At 40.6% G+C, this 12,520-nt stretch overlaps 1 protein-coding gene across 6 annotated transcripts in view; it reads right to left on the bottom strand.

The window, feature by feature from the left end:
- The window catches only part of chinmo (Chronologically inappropriate morphogenesis), a 273,776-nt gene that overhangs the window by 168,752 nt on the left and 92,504 nt on the right, over positions 1-12,520 (bottom strand). The window contains exon 1 of one of the 6 annotated variants that reach the window (XM_065232319.1): positions 5,873-6,095. The exons of the other annotated variants lie outside the window; for them this stretch is intronic. The gene's annotated coding sequence lies outside the window, so the exon portion shown is untranslated. Of the gene's footprint in view, positions 1-5,872; positions 6,096-12,520 lie in introns of those variants that run through there. 6 annotated transcript variants of the gene reach the window in all.

Raw genomic sequence — 12,520 nt, 5'->3', positions numbered from 1 at the left:
GCTCTGGAGGGTCTCCATCAAGCCATATCCGTGGCTGACGAAGAGTGCGTTCGACGAGTTCCTGTGAGGGGTAAGTTTCAAGCAATTGATTCCCACACCAAACTCTTGATTCGGCTCAGAAATGTTCGTAGACGCCAGTTTCAGCGGACTGGGGATCTGCAGCGTAAATACGAAATGGTCGATCTGAATCGGCAGATCGCTTCCAGAATGGTCTCAATCCGGAACGAGAGTTTCGGGCGGCTCGTTCAGAACCTGGACGACCGTTCCAGACCATTCTGGAAGGTTGCCAAGGTGCTGAAGTCTCACCCCAAGCCCATTCCACCACTTAGAGTCAATGACGAACGGCTTATCACCAACGAAGAGAAGGCCAATGCAATTGGGGAGCACATTGCCCAATCGCATTTGCTTGGCTCTACAATCCCAAGTCCACTCGAGAACCAGGTTGTGCAGTGCGTCCAGACGTTAGATACCTCCCCTTGTGCCGTCCCTCCAGAAGAACGGATTACAGAGGAACAAATTTGCTCAGCGCTGAAATATAGTAAAAACATGAAGGCTCCCGGGTTTGACGGAATATTCAACCTAGCGTTGAAAAATCTCAGCCCGAGGGTCCACTCGCTGCTGGCTGCCATCCTCAACAGATGCTTGGAGCTGCACTACTTTCCAAGCATCTGGAAGGTGGCAAAAATTATCCCGATCCGCAAACCTGGGAAAGACCCTTCACTACCGTCAAGCTACAGACCGATTAGCCTGCTCTCAGCGCTGAGCAAGCTGTTCGAAAAATTGATCCTCAGCCGACTAAACAAGTTTGTGGAGGAACATGACATTCTTCTTCCGGAACAGTTCGGGTTCCGCAAGGGGCATTCCACCAATCATCAGCTAGTGCGGGTGATGAATAACATCCGAAGTAACAAAGCTGTATCCAAGTCCACAGCCATGGCCTTGTTAGACGTCGAAAAGGCGTTTGACAATGTCTGGCACGACGGACTTATATACAAGCTTTGTAACTCCAACTTTCCACCATACCTTGTGAAAATCACCCGTAACTATCTCCAGCAAAGGTCGTTCAGGGTGTCGTTGAATAGTTCCCTTTCGGGACAATTTCCGATCCCAGCAGGTGTTCCGCAAGGGAGTCTGCTGGGACCACTGCTTTACAGCATCTACACGTCGGACATCCCTCCTCTAGGAGACGGTTGCGTGTTCTTTCTGTTCGCAGATGACACCGCGATAGCCGTCAAGGGTAGGGTGCCTCGTGAAATTACGAACAAGCTGCAACGATGCCTTGACACCTTTACTGATTATGCCACCTCGTGGAAAATCAAAATCAACGCCTCGAAAACCCAAGCGATCATGTTCCTTCACAGACAATCACGAAAACTTAAACCGTCTCCCTCCTGTACCGTAATAATGGATGGTACAAGGGTCGAGTGGTCCACTGATGTTACTTATCTCGGGATGTTGTTCGATGAGAAGCTCCTGTTCCGCTCGCACATAGAGAAAACCCTAGTTAAGTGCTCCGCCTTGGTTAGGTGTTTGTATCCGCTCATTAGCCGCAGATCCCGCCTCTCAAGGCAAAACAAACTGGCTGTTTACAAACAGATCATAGCCCCCGCGATCTTATATGCCGCCCCGGTGTGGGAATCGTGCGCTCAGACCCACAGGAACAAAATCCAGGTTGCACAGAATAGAGTGTTGAGGATGATCCTAGATCGTCCATTCGACACAAGAATAGCAGACCTCCATCAAGAGGCAGAAATTCCCAAAGTAGATTCCAAAATTGATGATATGACAACTAAATTTATTCAAAAATGCAATCTTTCTGAACATGCTTTAATAAGCAATTTGTACATAGTAGGTTAAGTGTATATAGTAGAGTAGGTTAGTTTTAAGCTGTAAATAGTAGTATTAAGTAGTTTCTCTTCAAATTCTAAAAACAAAACAAACCAATCCCACCAAGGTGGTCGACCGTGTACTAAGTCTAGGACTAATCCTGTAAAACAAATTTTAAATTTTGCCCATACCTAAAGATGAAGAAAGCAATTAAATCACTTAGTAAAAAAAAAATATATGGTAATCGTCCAAGTTAAACTAAAATAAAGATAAAGAAAGATAATATTTTCGAACCATAATTCAGTTTTATACCAGAAGCAGAGGAATAAACATTGTTCTTATCAAACCCAAAGTAGCCGTTTTTCCAAGCAAGAAGAAATTCCCCTGCTTGAACTGACCTGACTGGATTCGCCGATTAATTTCAGCGTCGCCTCGAAACAGCTTGAGCCCGACCTTCGGAGATAGCGTGGTTTCCTTTTCACCCGATGCACATAGCTCACTACATCCTACAAAAGAGTTGCGCGTTGAGCTCTTTTCAGAGCTCAGCAAGAATTTTCGGTAGTCGTAGCTTATCGCTGGGTGATTTGGAAGCTATCTTGCTGGATTGCATCGTCGCCATCGTTCTTTAGCGTGCGTGTAGTGGTAGTGGACCATTATCGCCAAATATCTTCATTGATATCCAACGTCGGTAGCAGGCTGATTGCATTGTCGACATTAGCGTGAGTGTGCGTGCGGTGGCAGTGAGTCATCACCATCATCGACATCGGCAGTAAGCCGATAGAATCATTGTGGTTTTCACAGTGTGTGAACACAATCGCCACGACATCGATCAGCAGTGGGCTGATACGTGGATGGCCATCCATATTGTGCAAATTGTGAAAGTAGTGGTTAGCAGTGAGCTAACGTGTTGGTGGCCATCCGTCTCCATCAATGTTGGCAGTGGGCCAACACCGTGCATTGGCTGAAACCTTGGACGGATTCAAACGGCTTCTCAAATATCTTACTGAGAAGGAACGCAAATTTTTCACTTACGAAACCAAAACCTCGCCTAGTAAGTGCCAGGGATGCGGCCATGGAACAAAAAATGGCTACATGCCAGCTAAATGGGTGTCCGGTCATTTGGCTGAATGCCGTTTGGTCGTATGTCGTTTGGTCGAATGAGTCGTTTGGCCGAATACTTGAACCTAAATGGCAGCCCTGTGGAGTTTTTTTTTTACTTTCCACTATTATAGTTTTTTTTTAATTATAAATATGGGATTTTTGGCTAAATTGTATATTATAAAAACTGAAATTTTATACTATCGATGAATTCATTATTCTTAAAAAGATGAGCTTTTAGTTATGTAATTAGTATTTTTTAGCCACCCTTTTTAAAATGAGCTGTTCTTTGGAGTTTTGATGATCTTATTTGTTTTTGCACAGTAAACGCAGCCTGTTTCTTCTTTCAAACATGAGCAGTTTTTTGGAGTTTTGTTGTTATATTTATTTATGCACAGTGAACGCAGCTTGTCATAGAATTAAGACAAAACAGAAATAAAAAAAATAGGAGATTTTTCCTTCTTTCAAACATAAGCAGTTCTTTGAAGTTGTGTTGTTCGGCATTCGGCTAAATGGAATTCGGCCAATCGACCCATTCGGCCAAACGACCCATTCGACCAAATTGCCTTTGGCCAAATGGCTTTCGACCAAATGTCATTCGGCCAAATGGCATTCGGTCAAACGGCATTCGGCAAAATGATCCGGAACTGCTAAATGCATGAATTGTGGTGATTCCTCTCACACTAAGGACGACTGTCCTGGTAAGGAAGATCCTAAGAAATTTAAATGTTCAAATTGTGGTGAGGGGCGACCCCGGCGTTGTCTCTCGCAGACAACTCACAAATGACCCAAGAGCGTTAAAATGACTATAATGACAATTAAAAAAATGTGGTGAAAACCACAAATCAAATTTTTGGATATGTAAGACTAGCAATCTCATTCTAAGCTATTCTAAGCAATCTCGCTCCACGTTCCCGGCCAGGTACTAATTTCTCTGCGTCAGCGAGAAAGGTCAGCGATTAACAAATTCTACATTCGTACCCGTACTACGTACAAATAGCTCCCCTGCTTCAAATTCTTCATCTATACCTGCTGCTAACAAAGTAAGTGGAGTTACCTATGCTGGTAGAAATCAAAATTCTAGCCAACATAATTCTAACGAAAATTTTGATGATTTCATTTATGGAGCATTACTGCTCTTAAAATGGATTTTTTACAGAAATCATTAATCGACATGCTAAAAATTAACTCCATGCTTGACGCTATTCAAAATGGAGTTAAATTTGCGAACAATATCGGCATGACTTTGAAATTCAGTAATGGATTTTAGATCATTAAATATTTTGAATTTGAATGTTCGATCTCTTAAAGATAATGAAGACGAGCTATTTTACTGTTAGCATATTGCCATTATAACTGAAACGTTCCTTAAACCTGACCATAAGGTTAAAAGGGACGCAAGTTATCTCATTTATCGAAATGATCGTCTTGATGGAGCTTGTGGTGGCGTTGCCATCATTGTTCATAGACGTATCAAACATCAAATTCTTTCTTCGTTAGAAACCAAAGTTTTTGAAACTTTGGAAACTTTTATGGCTGCCTATTTGCCATTCCAATGCGTAGGCCAGCAAAATAATTTTCACAAGGCAGACCTTCCTTATATATTTATATTTATATAAGATTTAGTTTCAGTTTTTAGTGTTAAGATGTCTATTGTTATACTGACATGCAGGTCTAGAAATCCTGTATAAAATACAGAATTGCCAAGGCAGGAACAATGTAAAAACCACTTAGATGTATATTAAGGCTGGTAAGCCACTGTAGTTAGTAGCTGGAGCACCTGGATTAAAATGAAATGCAATTTATTTTGAATTTGAAACAAATAAAGAGATTGACACATATTTCGACTACAATGTGCAGTCGTCATCAATGTCGATCCCTGACGTGTCTACATTTTTTTGATCTTAATTTTTTACCTAGGGGATGAGTACTTGAGGGGGTTAAATTTTCATAAATCTTTAATGGGATCGACACTGATGAAGACTGCACATTGTAGTCGTCACACGTATCGGTCATGGATACCAACATCAATTAAGAGGCATGAAATGGCAAATAACCTTTTTGCTATTTTAGTTAAATAACTGTTTTTGAGTTTGATCAAATTACCGATATTCAAACTTACAATTTTATTTATCCTTATGAATTTTGCAGTACTTTCCTAAATTCTTATCACACCCCACATTTGCCTACACGGCTTTGAAGATATGCACCCATTTTTCTATGTGTAACGGGAACTGCATTTTTTACGTAACCCATTCCATTTGATTCCATGCACCCTTGCCCTAATTCCCATTCGGTAGTACGCGGCTTGTGATTGCATCCTTATCTCCCCTCACAATGCGCTGCTAAGAACCGTATCAATCGACCCACCGACGACGACCGCCTTGAGCTGCGCCACCACACACCAACTGCAAGCCAGCCGCCATTCAGTCACTTAATAATGATGGTGCTGCGCATAGTACGTAGAGCCGGTCCGGTCGCAGTCGATGCAGGAATACATTTGCAAAAACGAAACGAGCAAACAAACGAAATACAAGAAGAAGAAAAACGTGCATTCACCAATCTAAATATTCACATCCTTCGAAAGCTGAGCTCCTGGTCGCGGTCGCAGTTGCAGGAATTTCGATGCGCTTTGCAGGCAGCTGAATGGGTTGCGCAGTATACAACTTTGAGCGTCTTTGGGGCGAGTTGCATTCACGAGTACGACCGACTTTTAGCTGGCGCCGTCGAGGGGTGAGATATGTGTCAGTGGGATTTTCGCTGCGCTCGTTTCGGTGGTGGGAGATTTGTCTTGTTTTTTTTTCACACTTTTCGTTACTGCGTTGTTGACTGTTTTCTAAATTTTAGCGTATTTGTCATCTGGTATTTTTCAAACATTTCCGGTTTGCGGTTTCTTTTTTATGGCGACAGTTTTGACTCTTAATGATTATATTCATTAATCACTGACCTGCTTGCTGCTGAAACCAATCGAACTCGGCAATGCACAAGGTCACTTCTGGCCGCAAAATCTCGGGTACCACAATTTGACATTGATAAATGCACTTGCAGAAGCAACGCGGCTTATACTTAGAACCTTCGTAGGTATGTGCACGACTGAACGGGAACGAATGAGATAACTGTTCGCTTGATTCACGAATAATATTTCATGCACCACCCAAACAGCAGCAGCGCAAATGCACGCTGAAATTTCGGCGCAACGCATTTGCTGACCTTGGCCGGTTTTTTTTTTTCGGCGAATGAGTTTTATTTTTTTTTGCTGCAGCTGCTGCTGATACTATAATATAACCATATGACGAGAGGAGCTCTTTTCGGGACGATTTATGAATGCATATATAAATACGTGTGAATGCAAATGATGGTTAGTCGGGTGGTGTGGTCATTTTTTTTCTCTCTCGGGACAATTTAACGACGATGCAGTTGGTGAACGAGAGGAAGTGGAGCTTGGATTGTGTGTTTGCTATTTTGTGAATAATGTGCATCCTCATGTCGAGGCGGTGCCATTTATGGAAGGATGATGTGCGATATGGGTGACAAACGTGTTATTGCGCAGCAGTTGGCAGGTTGATCATAAAGCTTGATTGTTTGTCTAAATTTGAGGTAAGGCACACGGACCTGAAATTGAGATAAATGTGTGTGCACTTGTCACGTGTCCCGCGATCGATCACGTACATGGATTTGTTATAAAACAGGTTTCCTTCACCGTTAACTTTTGCGTGACATGGCAATGCATTGTTCGATTTTTTTTGTAGTGATCCAGTGGCAGCACTTGCTTAAACTCTACACTGGACCCCTTTTATTGATAAATTTTGCTTCTATGAGCCTCTATTTTAAATCACCACACAGACGTTCCTAGGCTATGGTGCCCGTTTGGTCACTGTTGTTTTTGTGCTGATCCAAATAGTTTTGATAATATAATTGCGCATTCTTTTTTTTTAAAGGTTGATTTTTGTCCCAGTCTTGTTTTCTGTTGTCACTTATTTTGTCATTTTGTCTTGTGTATTAATCCCCATTTGTCTTGTTTATTGTGTCAACTTGTGTCTATTGTACTTCCTACTCTGTCATGACTAATTTCATTGATATATAAAAATAGTAATATCAATTACAGGATAATATGGTTGTTTTTCGATTACTTTCTCAAAGGGAAGCACCACCTCCTGCAAACGATGCATCCGATCGTCGATCCAGCGCAACGGGCAGCTCGCACTACCAGGTAGAGGAAAATTTCCCTATCTGATGATAGTGCCAGCATGCGTGGGCGAGCCGCCAGCTACGCCAAATCGACGACCAAACGCACCGCCTACAAAAGCCGATACGCTCCCTTGAAGAAGTTATCGAGATTTCTACTAATTAATGAATTATAGACAATTACCTCTCATGATCCTTGGCTTCACTATGATTTTAAATTACCACTTTTTGATTATTTATCAAATACCTCTCCGTGTATATAATGCCCCGATGCCTTGTTGATTTCTGGTCTCATTTGGATTGGTCCTGAATTTGTTTGATATCCTGTTCGAAGTTATTCTTTTCCTTCTCCTTAGTTTAATTGAAATCCCCGTGTCTCACGTCATATGATTCGCCATTCATAAAGATAATGGGTTAAAAGGGAGTAAAACATACATAAAGGTAGATTAGTATTAGTTGAACTTGATCCAAACACTAGAAAGAAGCATAGATAACTTAGTAGGAAAATAAAACTAATATATAACTAGTGCAATGGATAAGTGTTAGTTCCGGGCTGATTCTAGTGTTAGTAGTTATGTTAGTTTTGATCCGTATTCAGTCCTGCCGGCCCCTCCAGTACTATTTGCAGCAATTGTGATAAGATTATGCGACACTGCTACTACTACTATGTATAAGATGGTATGACTTGTCAATTTTCGCAACGCAATGTCTTTCAATAAATCACTCAATCACTTTGATGTCTGAAAATTTGCTCAAAAGGGTTTTGTTGACACATCATACCTTACCTAAAGCCCAACAATCCTAATTCTTATTTCAAACCTATCAACATATTTAACACATCTTTCCTAAAACTTTACTTGTACGTAAGCGTCTGGTTGAAGATATGACTTTCGCTATTAACATTGCCTGTAATTAACAAATACACTAAATAGGAAGATTTATTATACAACTTCAAAGGCTAGTCGCCTCCCTAAGCGGACCTCCCGCGTCCTATCTCTTATGTTAATTAACTTTCTGAATTCTCTAATTGAAGTTTATTTAATAAATAACTGAAATCTCTAATCTACCTACACAATCCTAACCCATGCTTTTAAACTTAAATTTAACGTGTTTCAAGTACTTCTGGCTTTGAGCTTCAAGTGACTAAAATGCTTCACTTTGAAGTAAGTTTCCAAGCTAATTTTAAATTGTATATTGTATAGGGTAAATGTTCCAACTACGCTCTCACGTTTACACTATGTCGCACCACAAAAATACATATGGGTATGTCACAATAGAAGCACGCCACAGTGGAAATCCCGAGCCATAGTTCAAACACTTATCCCAAATCAAAATGAAGCACGTATAAGATTAGTTACAATACCATGTACAAAAATGGTGTTTAACATTGTTCCCTGAGTAATACCTCAATGAAAACAACAATGAAAGCTTGTCACGCAAATAGAAGGAGCATCGATGGGCACTTTCTGAAATATTTCAATAGTATAATTCCCTTGCAAACCCGAATAAATCTATCTGCGTAAAAATAAATAAATTAAGAGTGATTTGCGGCAAAACCCGCCAGTATCACACCCAACGTCAGTGCCTATACGTAAGCGAACTACGACGCGGCTCTCAACCGAAGGAGTAACAAGTGTGATACTATCACTGCTAGACTAGATCTTTGGTTCTCTCATGCAGTGGTTTGTCAGAGAGGGGATACTTAGTAATCCCCATTGCCTGCCCATGGCGCCATTCTATCGCGGCATGAGCCAGCAACGCCGGCCATAAACCTAAAGTCTCCAACACTCCACTAAAAAGCATGAAATTAAGACCGCCCACCCGCCCGGGCATTTGAAAAAAAGTCATTTACCTAGTTACCGCCATTTTGTCAAATTTTGAGATTTTTCAAAGATTCTAGTTCATTCCATTCTCTGAACTATACTCTTCAAGAAACTGAGCCGATTTTCTTTCTAGGTGACGATTTGCGACCTCTAGGCTGCTTGCAGTTTTGGGAAGTACCCGCCGGGCAGCCGCCATATTGGACGCCATTTTGGATTTTTGGACTTGAAAAAATTCCCAGTTGTAGAGCAAGAATGAATAAAGATTTGACAAAAAACTCAGGTCTCTAACTCTTACCAGTTCCCTGGAAAAAAAATCCAAAGTTTAGGTCAATTGAACCGGAAATCCCCCTTAAAGAAAATTATGGTCTAATCGCTTGCAAAACATGTCTTCACAACAACTCCAGGGCTGTTACTAGATTTTCTTAATTTGATCCGCGAAATCCACGCTTTCTCAAAAGAAATCCGCGACTTCAAATACTAATCCGCAACAAAAAAAAAAACTGTTTTCATTGCCTAAAAATAGCATTTGTATACTATTACATGGCATTTCAAGCTTATTGCTTATAGCATGCTCTCAACTTAGTGTTATTTGAAGTACTTTCACATTTTAATTGAGAGCTTTCTATGCCTCTACCATCCTATGTCCAAGGAAGTAGAGAAATTTTCCAACCCGAAAAATTAATAGACCGGACGGGAATCGAACTCAGTTGCCTTCAGTATGGACTTGCTTTGTAGCTGCGCCTTTACCGACTGAGCAAAAGGAATATCGTTTGTAACTTTTGATTTTTTTTTTAAAGTTGCATTGTATCATCTTCAGCTATTTATGCATACACCCAACCGGGGGATGTAAGATTCGCTTACAATTATGTGTGATTCATCATCAGAGGATGTTAGTGGAGACCGCATGAACCGAGGATGCGATATACCTAACTGCGGTCCGATGTAAGAAAATTGGAGACCGAAAAATGTGGAGTGTATTAGTGAGTGAAATTAATTATGTCGAAAAAATAGAAAAAAGGTTGCCGACTGGACTCGAACCACGGACGTTGCGACTATCAGACCTGTGCTTTCTCCACTGCTTTCTCCATGCTTCTGAATATGGTTAGCCTAAAAGCAAACATGAAGCGCTCATTTTCTCGCATGCTCGACTTCGTATGCTTTTTCTGCTGGAGAGATTCGAGACAAGTGTGTGCGTCGTTCTACAAGCTTACTGGTATAGTCGAAAGCGTAGATGGAACACAAAATAAAAAAAAGACAAAAAACCATTACATCGCCTGCAAGGTCAACTTCTAACATTCGCTGCGATGTTCATGAACAGAGGATGATAGGAAATGGAACTAACATTCATTGTAATAGATTTTTGGTTTGCGTGTAGTAATATTTCTGAGTAATTAGTATACACAATAAAACACCCTTACATTATGAGATTCTATTGAATAATACCGGCCTAGATTTGATGAAACATTATTTAAAAAATTAAATTAATGTATTTTTATTTGAAATGCAAATTTTTCTTGAAAATTAACCTTTGCGCCTCTGACGTATTTTGCTGTCCGAAATGTTGGCGTTAATTTGACTCTAGTTTTCAAGAGCGCATAATGGAGAAATTACCAGAGTTTCATAAGTCACACTTATTGGTCTAATGGTGAGACATTTTCAAGATTTTTTTTTATATTCCAATATGAACCTAGCACTTTTCGTTGTCAAATCATAACCGCGTCATATATATGTGACTTTGTGGATCATGCACGACTTATTACATGTATACCGGAAATTATAGGTTTTCCAAATCGTCCAGGACATCAGTTGATTTGTTCTACTAGATCAACCATGGCTGGGATAAAGTCTGTAGTATCGAAATATGTCCAAACAGATTCATAGTGTCTATATGGATAAATGATAATTTCCACGTTTACCAGATGATCTAGGTTCTCCAAATCGTCCTGCATTTCAGATGATTTGTTTTACTAGATCAACAAGGACTAGGATAATATCTGTAGTATCGAAATATCGATTTGGATATCCTAGAACATTTGGCATACACGGAAATAGGTTGGCATGATCCACATAGACACTGCATATTTGTTTGGATATATTTCGATACTTCAGATATTGAATTAGTCTTAGGTGATCTAGTAGAATAATAATCTGATCTTCAGAATAATTTCAGAACCTATAACATCTTATTTACGTAGCAATAGGTCGGGTACAATCCACATAGACACATTGCATCTGTTTGACATATTTCGATACTACAGACATTATTGCAGTCTTGGTTGATATAGTAGAACAAATCAACTGAACTCCAGGACGATTTGGAGAACCTAGAATATCCGGTTTACATGGCAATTACTCGCGTATATACGATTCGTTTATGATGACAACAAAAAATGCTATGTTCATATTGGGAAAAAAAGGAAAATATCTCACATTGGACAGACCTCATGGAATTTCCGTGCAAATCCGGTGTGACTTATGGAATTGAGATTATTTCTCGGTGTTTGATTTGAACCAGTAAAAAATTGAGATACAAATGAACAACAAAATTGATGACAGCAAAATAATCCGGGACGAAAGGTTACAATGAATTCCACAATTTTTGTGACAGCACATCAGTCACCTCGCGATTTTCGCGACATCATTTAATGTTTTCGCGATTTTCGATGAAAGTTCAAATTCGCGACAAATCCGCGAAATCGTGAAATCTGCGGCTGTTGTAACAGCCCTGCAACTCGAATAACGGTATGATATGATATGAGGGGTTCGGTGGCCTTAGAGCGATCGTTTTTGCTTACTGAGCAGAACATCATAAGTCTTCTCAGGCCCATTCTCATTCAAGATTCGGCAATGGTTATATATGTTAATATGACTACATGGTACTAGCAGCAATTCAAGGAGCTCGCTTGCCTTGTGGCAAATGTTTTTGCTAACTGAGTAGAATACCGGGGGTTCAATCCCAACCTCATTCACGTTTTTTTCTCCTTGATTTTTTTTCCGTTGATCTTGTTTTCCGTGCTGAGCACCAATGCTACCGACGCAAGGGAGGCAGCTCCCACACCTGGACCCTACCTATCGACCCATCAACTCATGAACCGGGGACCAACGGCTTTACTTCCCTTCGTGATCAAAGATGTTAAGCCTCAGAACATCCCGGCGGAGCTGACTGGGATTAAACCCAGGCCTGCTGGGGTGAGAGATAATCACGCTTATTCTTCACGTTATATGATCATTACGATATCAATTCAGCTTATCGTTTACCAAAACGAACCCTGCTGATATTCCAATCCTCTTACCCAACATCCCAGTGATTTCTCGTGGAGGCCCTCGGCTTCCATCGCGTCAGTCATTGAAAATAAAGATTAGGCACAGACAAACAGACGGAACTCTTCATTGTGTATCTTCGTTCATGCATTTAACGGTTAATTTGAATATTATCAGTTCCGCGAACTACTCGCCGAAGCGCTGGCATCGGATCACTTTGACGTTTCTATATATTCTATAGAACTTTTATGCAATATTGTTTACGAGTTAGTGAGCAAGCTTGTTTTCCGCGAGAAGCCAGAGAGATGTCGTTACTGAGGTTATAT

The sequence above is a fragment of the Ochlerotatus camptorhynchus genome, unplaced genomic scaffold (genome assembly GCF_037179485.1).
Source record: "Ochlerotatus camptorhynchus isolate MF236.1 unplaced genomic scaffold, CSIRO-AGI_Acam_v1.1 ptg000367l, whole genome shotgun sequence".
Taxonomy (NCBI): domain Eukaryota; kingdom Metazoa; phylum Arthropoda; class Insecta; order Diptera; family Culicidae; genus Ochlerotatus; species Ochlerotatus camptorhynchus.
The sequence above is the reverse complement of the archived record's forward strand: the minus strand, read 5'-3'. Positions and strand labels throughout refer to the sequence as shown.